This window comes from Typopeltis vanoorti, chromosome 8 (genome assembly GCF_054136105.1).
Source record: "Typopeltis vanoorti isolate ZY-2024b chromosome 8, IOZ_Tvanoo_1.0, whole genome shotgun sequence".
NCBI classification, from domain to species: domain Eukaryota; kingdom Metazoa; phylum Arthropoda; class Arachnida; order Uropygi; family Thelyphonidae; genus Typopeltis; species Typopeltis vanoorti.
In genome coordinates this window covers 21,588,394-21,602,996 of record NC_143556.1, presented here as the reverse complement: position 1 = coordinate 21,602,996, position 14,603 = coordinate 21,588,394, and the positions used below count along the sequence as shown (strand labels likewise).

At 35.1% G+C, this 14,603-nt stretch overlaps 1 long non-coding RNA gene across 1 annotated transcript; it reads right to left on the bottom strand.

Moving 5' to 3' along the window:
* Nucleotides 1–2,040: 2,040 nt before the first annotated feature.
* On the bottom strand, nucleotides 2,041–13,805 carry LOC150103819 (uncharacterized). The gene is made up of 3 exons (XR_016548721.1): nucleotides 13,530–13,805; nucleotides 3,770–4,026; nucleotides 2,041–2,255 (listed from the first exon to the last, which is right to left on the bottom strand). It is a non-coding gene; the product is annotated as an uncharacterized LOC150103819 (long non-coding RNA).
* Nucleotides 13,806–14,603: the final 798 nt, after the last annotated feature.

Here is a 14,603-nt window from a genome sequence, read left to right as displayed (position 1 = left end):
AAAGGCACATCGATGTATCCCGCTACATCATCATGGAACCACAATTACTTTGATGAGGACACTAGCAAAAGATGAAACTGCAGTTCTTTCTGATAAGAGCGGGAAACCAGATTTGATGTCTTTTATCATACGATGAGTAACTTCACAAAAAAGTGGATAACTCCGTTATATAGAATATGGAACTAATATTTGAACTAATAGTTATAAAATAACACTCCACATAGCGCTGATTATCTGTAATTAGGATCACATTCGACTAACTGTAACGTATTCAGAACGGGAGTGTTATTTGTAACTAGAATTAGCCGAGGATCTTCGTGCACACTGTCAGAAGATATGAGTTTACTCTCACTGCATAAATTCAATTACTGTATCCTCTCGTTGTTGAGATTCTTCTGTCCATGCTGAACTGTACGCAGTAGAAGGAAGTGTCGAGCTGGACCTGGGTTTGTACTCCAAAGAGGAACAGAAACCTGATTCAGTGAATAATTAGTTCCGACAGCTCTGAACTTCTTTCACTTGTGAAGGACTTTTCCGCTCATCAGTGACGTCTGGTGTGTCGCTTTTATTCATTCTTGATGATATTTTCTTATTTATGTGTTAACTACTTATTAGAACTGCTAAGATATCTTCTTTTCTTCATCGTACTTAATAATGGCAATTCTGTGCTCTGTTGTATATGATTTAACTCACCAAATGACAACGCCTGGCTACTCATGTTCACAATCCTCGTGTTACTGGATCCCACAATGTGCGCTATCTGCTTATATCAGCACTAATCACTGTAGAAAGCTAGTCCTGTGAAATTTTCACTTCAACCTTTTACATATAAGCTAAAATCACTTTTAAATCCGTGTTTTCTAAGGACCACTATACGGATATTGGATCTTTATACAATTTTTCAAGAAATATGCTCTGAGAGAAAAAACTGCAGGCAGATAGCACCACACACACACAGACACACACACACACACACATATATATATATACACACAGTGGTAGCTCGCTAATCCGAACCTCTTTAGTCCGAACCCAGTAATCCGAACTGCGGATTACTGGAGGGTTCGATATATATATGGTGATTATTCTTTTTTAGACAGATTTGCCGAGTTCTCATCTTTATAAATTAATAATTTTTATTTAGAGTTATCAAAGTGTAAAAATATAAGTAGCTTCTTAGTAACAGATTGACATGCCTTTCCTCTCAATGGAGATAATCGTTACACACATGACAATTAAGACTAACGCGACCCAAGCACACGAAACTGGAATCTATGAAAGAATCACGGCAATTTACTGACTTTACTCAAGAGAAGGATGACTTCATTCCTCCTGAGACACTTCTGATCACACATCGATTATGAATATAAATCTCCTTCTCAACAAATTAATAATATAAACACGAGAACTGAAAAACATACACGCCACCTACAAATATATTATCATTATTATTGGAGTGAGTGATGAGTATGGATGGAATAAAAAACAAATGCCGTGACCAGGATTTGAAACTGGGTTATTGCGACCACAACCTAATGACCTAACCACTAGATGATCACCGCTGTTAACAACATTCGCTTCTAATTTCTTAAGGTCACACTCCATTTGCAACTCGCATATCCTCTTTACAGCAGTGAGGTGACGTTTTATTTCTGATCAACTTTACTTTTTCCAGTGAGGCACGTAACTCTTTAATTTTAAAGAAAACTGAAGAACCAGTTCATTGTTAGCACCATCTACCGACACCACTTGCTACTATTTTTATCAGATCCAATGTACAATAAGGCAGTGTGTAATATACGTCGAGAAGTGTTAATAATATTTTCAAGAAAAAAATGGATTTACAGAGAAAAATTATTTATTAAAAATATTTCTGTGTTAGTTTTACTCATATAGGTAAATGGTATCTCAATGATATCAGCTTATCTCAGAAATAAAGCAGTAACAAAACAAGTCTAGATTACTTCTGATTTACCAATCGATGTTGGCAGAATCGTTTCTTATTTTATTTTTTTTTTTGTAATGTGAATTTTTCAAAAATGACGACTGAGAATGAGTTTTATTCGAAAAGATGAACTACAATAAATTACTAAGATTTTATTCATAAGCGAATCCTTCTCGGACATCATTTGTGTTTGGTGGAAAAGAGTGCACCAACATGGCGATGATTGTTGAAAAACGACAAGAGTGCAAACTATGCGAGCTTCCAAATATGTGCAGCAGTTTCATCAGCTCCACCATTTCTGAATGTTTTCCTAAAAAGAAATAAACAAAGAATAGTTGATAAATGATGTCGTGTCACAAATATTTAAAAACTTTTCTTTAAAAAAAATCTTTAAAAAAAAGAAAATGAAGAACAAAATCGTCTATCCTAACTTTATTTTATAATTTCAAAATACTGGAAACAAAATGTACCCAACAATATCTTGTGCAATTGTTGCGACTGCAGACCTCCCTGGACAATTGAGACGTTATTATCGGATGAGTCGCGACATCAACCGCGTGCCATGCATGGCATGCAAAGAAAGTATCGTAATCTCAACCAGCGCGAGTCCGGAGCCCAATAAACCCACCATGTCTACTTCGAACAGACACAGCTCCAGAGTTAAATTTTAATTCTGTGTGGCCCTTTCAGAAGTAGACGCTATGGACGGTATGGCGTGTTTGCTCCTCATTCTCACCTTGTATATCGATAACAACAAATTTATATCCTTTCTTTATTACAAAGCCAGGAATCCTCAATCATCTGTTAGTGTAATAGTAATGTTCCACTGCTATTATCGAATCGTGTTCTCTGACTGGTTCTCTCTAACCTGCATCGTTTCCTTTCGTTTTCTAACACACGCACTCTTCATGTTCAATTGAAACAGTGAACACGAAAGCTTCTGTATTATAAACTTTCTGTCATTTGAGTTCTTCTAGAGAACTTCCATGGCTCTCTTCGTTTCGACGAAACTCTTTTGTTGGACAGCCCTGAGTTCAAATCACATTCGTGAAGCAAGAAATCATTACCAGGTCTTTTCAAGTCAGGTGGATTAGCTTTTTTCATACTGAGGTTGTGGATTGTCTCCTGGAATCTCTGGTATTTCATCCCACAAAACAAGTAAGCAGGTCCCGTGAACACACGTCTACAGACGATGGATAATATTGGACAACGAAAGCAATGGTAAAACACCTTGTTCTATAAGGCATCGCTGCATTTTCACTATTTTTACACCACCAACCATTCCGTTGAGGGAAAACACAAAGACACATCAGGTTTTCTATAAAATTAAGCAAGTGACACTTGGAATAACCACGATGAAGTAGATTACAAAACAGTCCCTCCCTTATAGCAACTGTTGTCTAAGAATGATATTGAATGTGAACACCTGCAAAGGTTGCGTGCAGACCATATCCCTTCCAGAATATACTCAGAGATGAGAGCAGTTGAGATTAGACATTCACATACGCAGAACAGTTCCTCGTAAAAGCGAGCATAAGCGAATCCCTTGAAATAAGACCTCAATAAGAATTTCTGATATGTGAGTGTAGTCATAGAGGCTCTATTCACAATTCTAAAAAGAAGACTGAGTTGCGGATTCAATCCTCATTCGTGTACCTATCGAGAAATGAATTTCCAAAAAATAGAATTAGAGAAAAATGATGATCAACGAGAAAGAACTTAGAATGGATTTCTAACTTCTTTCTGATAAGCAGATAGAAGACAGCAAAAAGTGTTTCTGGAGATACTCTAAAATTTCTGTTACAACACTATTACTGTTCTTACCCTAGGATGACGTGGTGTGAACGGGAGGATCAGGCAGGTTAGTTGAACTCTTCTCCAAATGCTTGTCATCCTTAGTATCATTTTTCTCATTGGGCTTTACAGAATCTGGAGGTGCAGATGTGGTCGCCTGACGATAATTGGAAAATCGGTCATTTCTAAGATAATAAAAAGATTTTCCTATCCTTAAAAGGAAAGAATTGTAATGCTGCTGTGGGTGGGTGGGGTGTCGATTTTTCATCGATAACTTCAGATCAGATCTGAAATGAAACAGAATTAGATTCATGTTAATTTAACGTTCCGATCTCAAATAAATTTCAGGATAAATCGCAGAAAATGTAATCAAAACTGCATCACAGAAATAGTAGTTCGTTTACATTAAAGCAGCATTTCCATAAGATAGATTGATCAGTCTGATTAAATCGCTTTTAAAAAATCATGCTGTAACAACGTCCAATCTATTATGAGACGCGCACTCATAAGCGGCACGTGTATTAAGGTCTAGTTAGCGTTTAATAATAGCAATCGAAATTTAATGAAAGTAAGACTACGCAAGTAGTATGGTAGGCACTTTGAACCAGATCAAGATCAAGATAAGATAAGGAATCGTGACGTAATTGGTTGTTGAGATGATGACGTCATGAATTTGGAATGTTTGGAATTTCACTGGGGGTATATGTGTCAATGACTTCAGTTCTTGTGTTTTGGTTCGTATATGGAATTATGGGTGGTGGTAGAGATAAGGATTCGTGTTGTGATTGGTGGGGCACTTCTGACCAGATCAAGATCAAGATTAGATAAGGAATCGCGACGTGGGTGTGTGTTGTTATGAGATGCAGATAAATGACGTAATTTGTTAGTTGTAAATAAGTGACGTTATTGTTTTGAATGGAAAGGAAGATGTATTAGTGGATAAGGAATCGTGTCGTGATTAATGGGACACCTGACCAGATCAAGATCAAGATAAGATAAGTAATCGTGGCATGAATGTTTGTTATTATCAGATGTAGATAAGTGATATAATTTATTAGTTGTAAATAAGTGACGTAATTGTTAGTTGTAAATAAGTGACGTTATTGTTTTGAATGGGAAGATTAGAGAGCAGAAGGAGGGTTGGTGGTGGAATAATGATGTGCAAGTGGCAGTGACAGCTAAGAGGAAGGCAAAGCAGAAGTGGGATGAGTCAAGAGTGGAAGAGGACAGAGAGGTGTACAAAGAGAGAAAGCAAGAAGCCAAGAGAGTTGTGGCACAGGCAAAGGCCATGGCATATCAAGATCTGTATGATCAATTAGAAACAAAGGAAGGACAGAGAAAAATTTACCAACTAGCGAAATGTAGAAATAAAGCAGCTAAGGACATCTTACATGTGAGGCAGATCAAAGATGCTGAAGGAAGAGTATTATGGAGGGATGTGGACATAAGAAACAGATGGAAAATATACTTTGAGGGACTTCTGAATGAGGAAAATGCAAGGACTCAGAGGAGATGGGCAGCCTTCTGAGGGGATGGTGCAGAACATCAGTAGAATGGAAGTGACGGAGGCCATGAAGAGGATGAGGAATGGAAAAGCGGTGGGCCCCGACAGAATTCCAGTGGAGTCATGGAAGGCACTGGGGGAAGAGGGAATTGACCTGCTGTGGGACCTGTTCATGAAAGTTTGCCAACAGGAAAATATACCCGAGGAATGGAGGGAGAGTACTCTTGTTCCCATCTACAAGGGTAAAGGGGATGCACAAGACTAAAAATTACAGAGGAATAAAGTTGATGTCCCACACAATGAAGATCCTAGAAAGGGTTCTTAATGGTAGATTGAGGGAGGAGGTGGAGATTGCAAAGGAACAATTTGACTTCATGCCTGGTAGATCAACAACAGATGCTATCTTTGGGTTACGACAGATGATGGAAAAATATCGAGAGAAACAAAGGGAGCTACATCTGGTATTTATTGATCTGGAGAAAGCATACGATAGAGTGCCAAGGCAAGAAGTCTGGAGGTGTCTGAGGGAGAAGAAGGTGCCGGAAAAATATGTCAGGTTGGTGCAGGAAATGTACAGAAATGTGAAGACAAGTGTTCGGACCTGTTTGGGACAGACAGAAAGTTTTCAAGTAACAGTTGGCTTGCATCAAGGGTCAGCATTAAGTCCGTTTCTGTTTAATATTGTGATGGAGGTGGTAACAGAGGAGGTGAGAGAAGATTCACCTCGGACAATGTTGTATGCAGATGACATCTTGCTGTGTGTAGATTCAAGAGAAGAAGCGGAAACTAAACTGGAAAGATGGAGAAAAGTACTGGAAGAGAGAGGTATGAGACTGAGCAGAAGTAAGACAGAGTATATGTATTGCACAGTGGGCGGTGGCCAGGAGACAGACCTGGAGCTGAAAGGAAATGTCATCAGGAAGGTGAGAGACTTTAGATACTTAGGTTCGACAGTGGAAGAAGATGGAGGAGGTGAGAAGGAAGTGGGATGCAGGATACAAGCAGGTTGGAGGAACTGGAGGGAGATGGCTGGAGAGTTATGTGATAAGAGGGTGCCGATCAATCTGAAAGGCAAAATTTATAGGACAGTAGTGAGGCCAGCTATGACATATGCTATAGAAACTGGCCCTGAGGAAAAATAACATTAGCAGGATGGAAGTAGCAGAGATGAGAATGCTTAGGTGGATGTGCGGTGTGACCAGAAAGGATCATCTGAGGAATGACTATGTCAGGGGAACAGTGAAAGTTACGAACTTAGGAGCGAAAATACAGGAGGCAAGATTGAGATGGTTTGGTCATGTGATGAGGAGGGAGGACGAATATGTGGGAAGAAGGGTCATGCAGATGGATGTGCAAGGAAGGCGGAAGCGTGGGCGGCCAAAGAAGAGATGGAGGGAGCTGGTAGAAGAGGACTTGAAGATGAAGAACTTGGATGTGGTGACAGCCCAAGACAGGAAGGTGTGGAGGAGACTCATAACAAACAGTGACCCCACTTAAGTGGGAGAAGCTGCAGAAGAAGAAGAAGAAGAATTGTTTTGAATGGGAAAGGAAGATATTAGTGGATAAGCATTCGTGTCGTGATTGGTGGGACACTATGAACAAAATAGGGAGTAGGGTGAATGGGAGGAAGCGATGTCTGTGCCTTGGATGTGTATTGTTATGATTTGTAGATAAGTAATTGGTTTGCATATGGCATTATGGGTGATGGACAGTGATAAGATAAATTTTGGAATGTTTGGAATTTTGCTGGGGGCCCCCTTCTGTCAAGGACATCACGTGATGTGTTCGGTTCTTATAATGCATTGTGGGTGATATTTAGAGATATGCAATCATGTCGGTATGTGTTTCCTGGGGAACATATGTCTGTCTGTGATATCACAGACTTGTGGACGATGTTTTTGAGATACGATATCTTGGATTTTTCCCAGGTTGACAAACATCCGTCATTGTCATCATGTTTTGTCTTTGGATGTCTATAGATGCCAGTACTAATTTTCTGATACATTTTGGAGTATTTCGTTCCTGTTAAAGGGTGGGAATTCTTAGAGTAGAGTTGTGATGGCGGCAGTGATTAGGGTTCTCTGAATAATTTAATTATTATATGCTGGTGTCTCTCAAACACACACACACACACACACACACACACACACACACACACACACACACACACACACACACACACACACACACACACACACACACAAGACATGAAATGTCGCTAATATATCCATGTTGATACTCTAATATGTATCCTATGATTATTCTTAAGAAAAAAAAATATTCAGTATCAGAATTATTGAATGTACATTTATCAATTGTTATGTTTAAATTAAAAAAAATTAACTTACATTTCTTTCTAGCATATGAACATCTTGGTACTATCTAGGTTTTCTGAATATTCCAAATTGTTGATTTTTAACATATATTCACAGCACAGAACACAAACACAAGTCTGAAAATCCAGTTGACTTTTTCATTATAAGATACTGGAGCTAATATATATTCACAGCACAAAGACACACAAAACATAGGAGTTGAAAGATATTTCTGTAAATAAACTCTAAGAAAACGAACAGAACCGTTTGGTTCTGTTCGTTTTCTTGGAGATGACTCATTAATTTCCGGTCTTAGTTTTCGGTTCTCTTTTCAGACTATGGAACTACAGTTACTCATTTTGTATAAAACTAATCACATACTGTATTAGATGACGTTCAAAAAGTATAATTTCCACCGTTTTTTCCCCATACTTCTGAAACTTCTCTGATTAGCAACATCGTGCAAGAAAAGTAAACTGAGTGCTTGCCTTTCTGTTAATCTCATTTATTTCTGGTATTTGTCTGTAGTTTAGTCTGTTTGTATTGATCACATCCTGTAATATTTGAGTTGCAGCATTGTTCAAAAGGTATCATTTTCCCACGGTTGGATGTTTCTCAAACACTTACATATGACTAAGTGATTAGCATTCACATGGTTGTGATGATACATATATAAAATTATTCATTCCTGATTAAGGATTTTATACACTTATTGTTTTCAAGTAGATGGCTTGTTTGTTTGTTTACATTTTGTTTAGATAGGAAACTGGAAATTATTTCAAATGAAAATTAGCTCTGTAATATATACTTTGATAATATCTATGTTACCTTTTATTTGACTGTAACATTATTAACAAATTGTATTTAGAGAATCTAATATACAGAAATTAAATAAAGCCAAAAAACAGTATTGCTTTTTTCTTATTCTTCTGATTAACATTTGCGCTGATGTTCATAGGGTATGATTTCCCACTGGTGCTTATGTATAATTCACGTGATTTTTCTCCATGTGACATTTAAAAACAAGTTAAACTATGGTTTTTATATAGTTCAACTATGTAAAACTCATTTCCGTTATTCCCAATTGACTATTGTCCTCTCACCCTGACATTTATTTCACAATAGGGATATTTGTATATATATATATTTTAACACAATTATTATATTAGATATTCTTTCCAATACAAATAAATAATTATTTATTCTTATTTCAAATGAAAATTAGCTCAGAAAGAAAGAAAGAAAAAAAAATTTACCCTCAAATAAATATTTATGATCACAGCAAACAAGAAATTCATCAGCTTTTTCAAAGTTTTGAAATTCATGCAAATATTGTTTTCATCATTTGGTATCATTTAAATGAAGAACGAATCTGGCTATTAAGATTGTTAACATTTTTTTATTTTCTCTTCCAATGACGAGTATTATTTGATATATGCATGTTGATAAACTTGATTTTATCTGCACACTGTGATACCTTTTTCTACAGCAATATTTTTAAGAGTTTTAGTAACGTGTTGGTTTAAAATATATAATCTCTCTCAGTAAAATAACCAAATTCTAACAGTGTTGTGACTTTTCAAGTGAAATCTCCATTAAAATTCTAGCTATTAATTTAATACCCGATTCCTTTTGCTTCCAAGAGTTTAAAGTTTCTTGAAATATTTGAGCGCTGGCATTAACGAAAAAATAAGACTTTTAATTCACTGAGTCAAAAAAAGTCTCTGGTTAGTAGTTTGTGGCATGAAATTTCACAAGGGAAAAATGTTATGGTCTCACTTAAATTAGTATAACACATCAATGACACCCAATTTGTTCATTTAAATTTACGCGTTTTATTTGAGTGAAATATTATTTAAAAATTGTATTTACTGAATTTATTAAATAAATTCAGTAAATACAATTTAATACTGAATTTATTTAATACTGAATTGTATTTAATGCTACCTACTGACATTGCTTGCATTATCTGTAAACATTTCGTTCACATACTCGAAAATCCGACCTGATAGAATTTGGTGGTTTTACAGAGACGCAGCAGATAATTTAACCCGATACGTGACTTAAACTCTTAAAGTTTGGTATAGAAAAAAGGTTTGTACTCTCCAGATAACAAAAATATAAATTTTAGCTTTCTTCACACAAAGTAAGATAAGAATTTGGTTATTTTACAGAGGAAGTGCAGATATTTTAGCCCGTTACCAAACTCTTACAAAAGCTTGGTGTAGAAAAGAATAGAAGGTACATTTTCTTTTCTTTTCAAACATTTGTACATGGCAAAAGTTTAAAAATATTAAGACTTCAAATTTATTTCCTAAATAAATTTGTATTTCTGACGGAAGTATTGTAAGATATGCATTGACGAAATCACCTTGTAGTTGGAAAGAATTACCTGGAAGAGTTAAAAAACAGAATACTTGGTTAATAAAATATAACCATCAGCTGAAGTGGGAAATTGGTTCACTATCTCTGGACAAACTAAGAAATTGGATGATAGAATCAACATGCAAATATCACTCGCCAAAGGAAGAGAAAAATCAAAAACATTAACGAGGTTAACAGTGAGGCCTGTTCTTGATTTAAATGAAATTGGATGTCAAAAACGTGAAAACATAACGAGTACTTTTAAATGCTTTTGGAAACATAATGATAGATTCTGTGATTTTAATAATGCTCAGAAGTATATGTATTGGATTCAAAAAAATAAATATGCAACCTTAATTTTACTACAGTAATATATATTCCCAACAATCACCAAATGAAAATTAACTTTCCAATGAGAGTCACATTGTCAAAAACCACACGATGGCAATTCCACAAGCATGGGAAGAACCTTTGAACAACAGTGCGTATTCAACAACAAGAAGATTAAGGAACAAAAAAAAATAGATTGTATTTTTCACTTTATTTATTTTCTGTATGTGAGATTCAGAAAATACAATTTGTAAATAATATTTCGCTCAAATAAAATGTATACAAATTTAACTAAGACCATAACATTTTTTTTCCTTGTGAAATTTAATGTCACAAACTAACCAGAGACTTTTTTTTTGACTCAGTGAATTAAAAGTCTTATTTGTTCATGCTAGCCCTCAAATATTTCAAGAAACTGTCAACTCTTGGAAGCAAAAGGAATCAGGAATTAAATTAATAGCTAGAATTTTAATGGAGAAGATTTCACCTGAAAAGTCACAACACTGTTAGAATTTGGTTATTTTTCTGAGAGAGATTATATATTTTAAATGAACACGTCACTAAAACTCTTAAAAATATTGCTGTAGAAAAAGGTATCATAGTGTGCAGATAAAATCAAGTGAATCAAATATTTGATATCATATATCAAATAATACTCGTCTTTGGAAGATAAAATAAAAAAAAAACATTAATGAACTTAATAGCCAGGCCCGTTCTTCATTTAAAAAATGAAGAACGGGTCTGGCTATTAAGTTCCTTAATGTTTTTTTTTTATCTAAATGATACCAAATGATGAAAACAATATTTGCATAAATTTCAAAACTTTAAAACAGTTGATGAATTTCTTGTTTGCTGTGATCATAAATATTTATTTGAGGGTAAACATTTTCTTTCTTTCTTTCTGAGCTAATTTTCGTTTGAAATAAGAATAAATAATTATTTATTTGTATTGGAAAGAATATCTAATATAATAGTTGTTTTTAAAAATATGTATAAATATCCCTACTGTGAAATAAATGTCGGGCTGAGAGGACAACAGTCAATTGGGACTAACGGAAATGAGTTTTACATAGTTGACCTATCAAAAAACCATAGTTCAACTTGTTTTCAAATGTCACATGGAAAAAAAAATCACTTAATGATACGTAAGTGTTCAAGAGACATCCTTCCCATTCAAAACAATAACGTCACTTATTTACAACTAGCAAATGACGTCACTTATTTACAACTAACAAATGACGTCACTTATTTACAACTAACAAATGACGTCACTTATTTACAACTAACAAATTACGTCATTTATCTACATCTCATGACAATACACACCCACGTCACGATTCCATATCTAATCTTGATCTTGATCTGGTCAGAAGTGCCCCACCAATCACAACACGAATCCTTATTGTGTTGTGATTGGTGGGGCACTTCTGACCAGATCAATTGGTGGGACAAAGGAAGCAAGTTGTTGTAGTAATCTTAGCCGAAACAGGTAATACCATACTGTAGTGAAGAACTAACTCATTAATAGCATGAGCATCTTAAAAATGTGCACTGAAAATTTTTATTATATATCCATAATATATTCTTAATTGCGACTTGTTTATTAAAAATGAGATATGGGCATTCCAAGCCAGGATACTACACGGAGGCTCAATTGCTTTGAATTTTTTTTGACTAATCACAATAGTTATTGTGATCTAGCTTATCTGGAAAGGTGACATGTATATATTTAGTTTTATCGGTATTAATTTTAAGGAACTTATTGCTAAACCGTTTATTTTGTTTCAACATATCAAGGTTGATTCGATTTTCTAGACCCTCAAGGGTCGCTGAACTATATATTAATGCCGTGTCATCAGCGAACGGTATCATTGCCAAAACGTTCATCACACACATCATTAACGTATATCAAAAATAGAACAGGTCCTAACACTGAACCTTGTGGGACTTCGTATTTATTATTATTATTATTATTATTATTATTTTGCGCTAGTGAAGGTGCCATAGCTGGTATATTGTGATGTGTTATTTAAATAGGATATGAACCATTCATTAGTAACGCCTCTAATGCAGTATTGAGACAATTTTAGGAGTACGTTAATGATGAGTATAAGTCGAATGATTTAGAGATATCAAGAATTACGGCTGCCACATATATTCCTGTATTTATTCCATATAAATTGTTTTTATGAAACTCCAGTACCGATTTCCAGTTTATATTCGTGTTGCAGTTTAATTATTCCATGTATTCAGTTTATAATTGCGTTATATATTTTGCAAGCAAAAGTTGGTCGATTGGTAGAGCCTCTGTTACTAATGGCTGAGCACACAGTTAAGGAAGTTTGAGCACGGTTAGTAGTCGTAAGGGGAGGTTAATCGTTCGATGCTGTTGGCTCTCACTTCCTCGATGAGTCTTTGGACTCCCTAGAGGTGTCACATAATTTTTTTTTTGTAGTAATGATAATAATAATAATAACAATAATAATAATATAAGACACATCACTCTATGGCTGTAAAATATAAAATATATAAATATATAAAAACAAGATTTATTTCATGTTGCTGCCGACCTTCAAAGCAATTCACACACACAAATAAACAAACAACCTAATTTCAGAAATAGTTCTCCTGAATAAGTTGGGATATACAAAAGAGAATTTACTGAGTGTGCATGCTCGCACGCTCCCTTAGAAAAATCACGCAAGTAACAGTAACATGAAATACAGTGAGTACTCATTTTTATTAGTCTGCCTTGTAACTTAACTGCGAACAGTATTGTTGTCAGTCTTAGAAGAGCCGTAAGTGTACAGACACCTCGGGTAGGAGCTTCGACCGTGAGGTGTCTAAAAGGTTTTACAGGGACCCTATCCCGTACAGACTCTATCGCACACGACTGCTGCTTCTTATATGGAACGACACGAATGCCGTCACGAACACCTACGCTTAGTTGGATTTGTATCCAGGCAGTGAATAGGTAACCGATAGGGCGAAGACATCCTAGTCTTGTTATTCAATGATATCCATGTTTTTCAACATTATTCAGTTGGACCTGTTACTGGGAAGGATACTTTACGTAATTCCTTGTATATCTGGCGAACTTACAGTACATAATAATTAATGCCAATAATTAATATAAGACTAGAGGACTTGAATATCGAAAATAATAATTACGATAATTTTAGAGATCAATCTCTTAAACTAGATCTTTAATAGATGCCACTATATGATTCCTAATTAAAGAAAATGAAATCTTTCCATTTACAGAGAGAAGGCATACCTTTTGTAGAGGGTGCTATGAATGAGATTATCGCCTTTAACACACACACGTCAACTGACTTGCTCATTAGCGTTTAGAAAACGAATCTAGTGGTTTGCTATGCCCTAATACTGTTCTCGATGCTTTTGTGTCGGTGACAGCGCACGTGAAATCTTATCTTGCAAATATGACGTTTTCGTTTACACTTGCGTGGCTTCTTTAAAAAAACCAACCGAAAATCCAACTTCCATTCGCAAAGAGCGCTAACAAATAGCTGCTCTTTTTACTTACGTCATATCCTTCGCTATTTCCTCAACACTGCTTTTAACACGTTTGAACGGAAATATAAAAGGAAGTATAGGTTGCAGTACATGAGGAATGATTCTGGTTATCTGAGGGGGTTATTTCCTTATTTCCTTACATTTTTCCCCCTTACAATTCGCAAACGAGAAGTACTGTCGATGTTTATAAAAGAATTGAGGGTTTTTAAAAATAAACACAATAAGAAATGTCGCTATTGAATCATATGAAAAAAATATATCAAAAATGAATCCGGAAACAAAAATGTATTTTCCAGTTCTTCCAGTGTGCGTGTGTGTTTACTCGTCCCAATCTGCACTGAGATGATCATCTATGCGGAAGCCATCGTAGCACTGAGATTATCGATGCCACTGTGACTATAATGCGCGACTTGCATTGCAATCACCATGTATTGGTAATAGTTGACATAGTTGCTGTAAACTAATAGTTTCCATAGAAATATTTGGCGGTAACTTTAAAAGGAGCCTAACTTATTATTAGTTAAATAATAATAATAATAATAATAATTATAATTTATTATTTTATTTATTTTTATTGATTTCCTAAAATATTTCAATAAACATCTTGTGTGACATTGCACCTTATAATTTTACAGAATTCAGCACAAAGTGCTACATTTTCTACATTGGATTTCAATTAAAATTTCTAAAAATACTTTTTTGCCTTTATATTATGTATTTACAACACATGTTCTTCTAATATTAACAATAAAGATTATACAGAATTTTTGAATATAGCTAAAAAAAATATTTATAAATGCAATAAACATCTTGT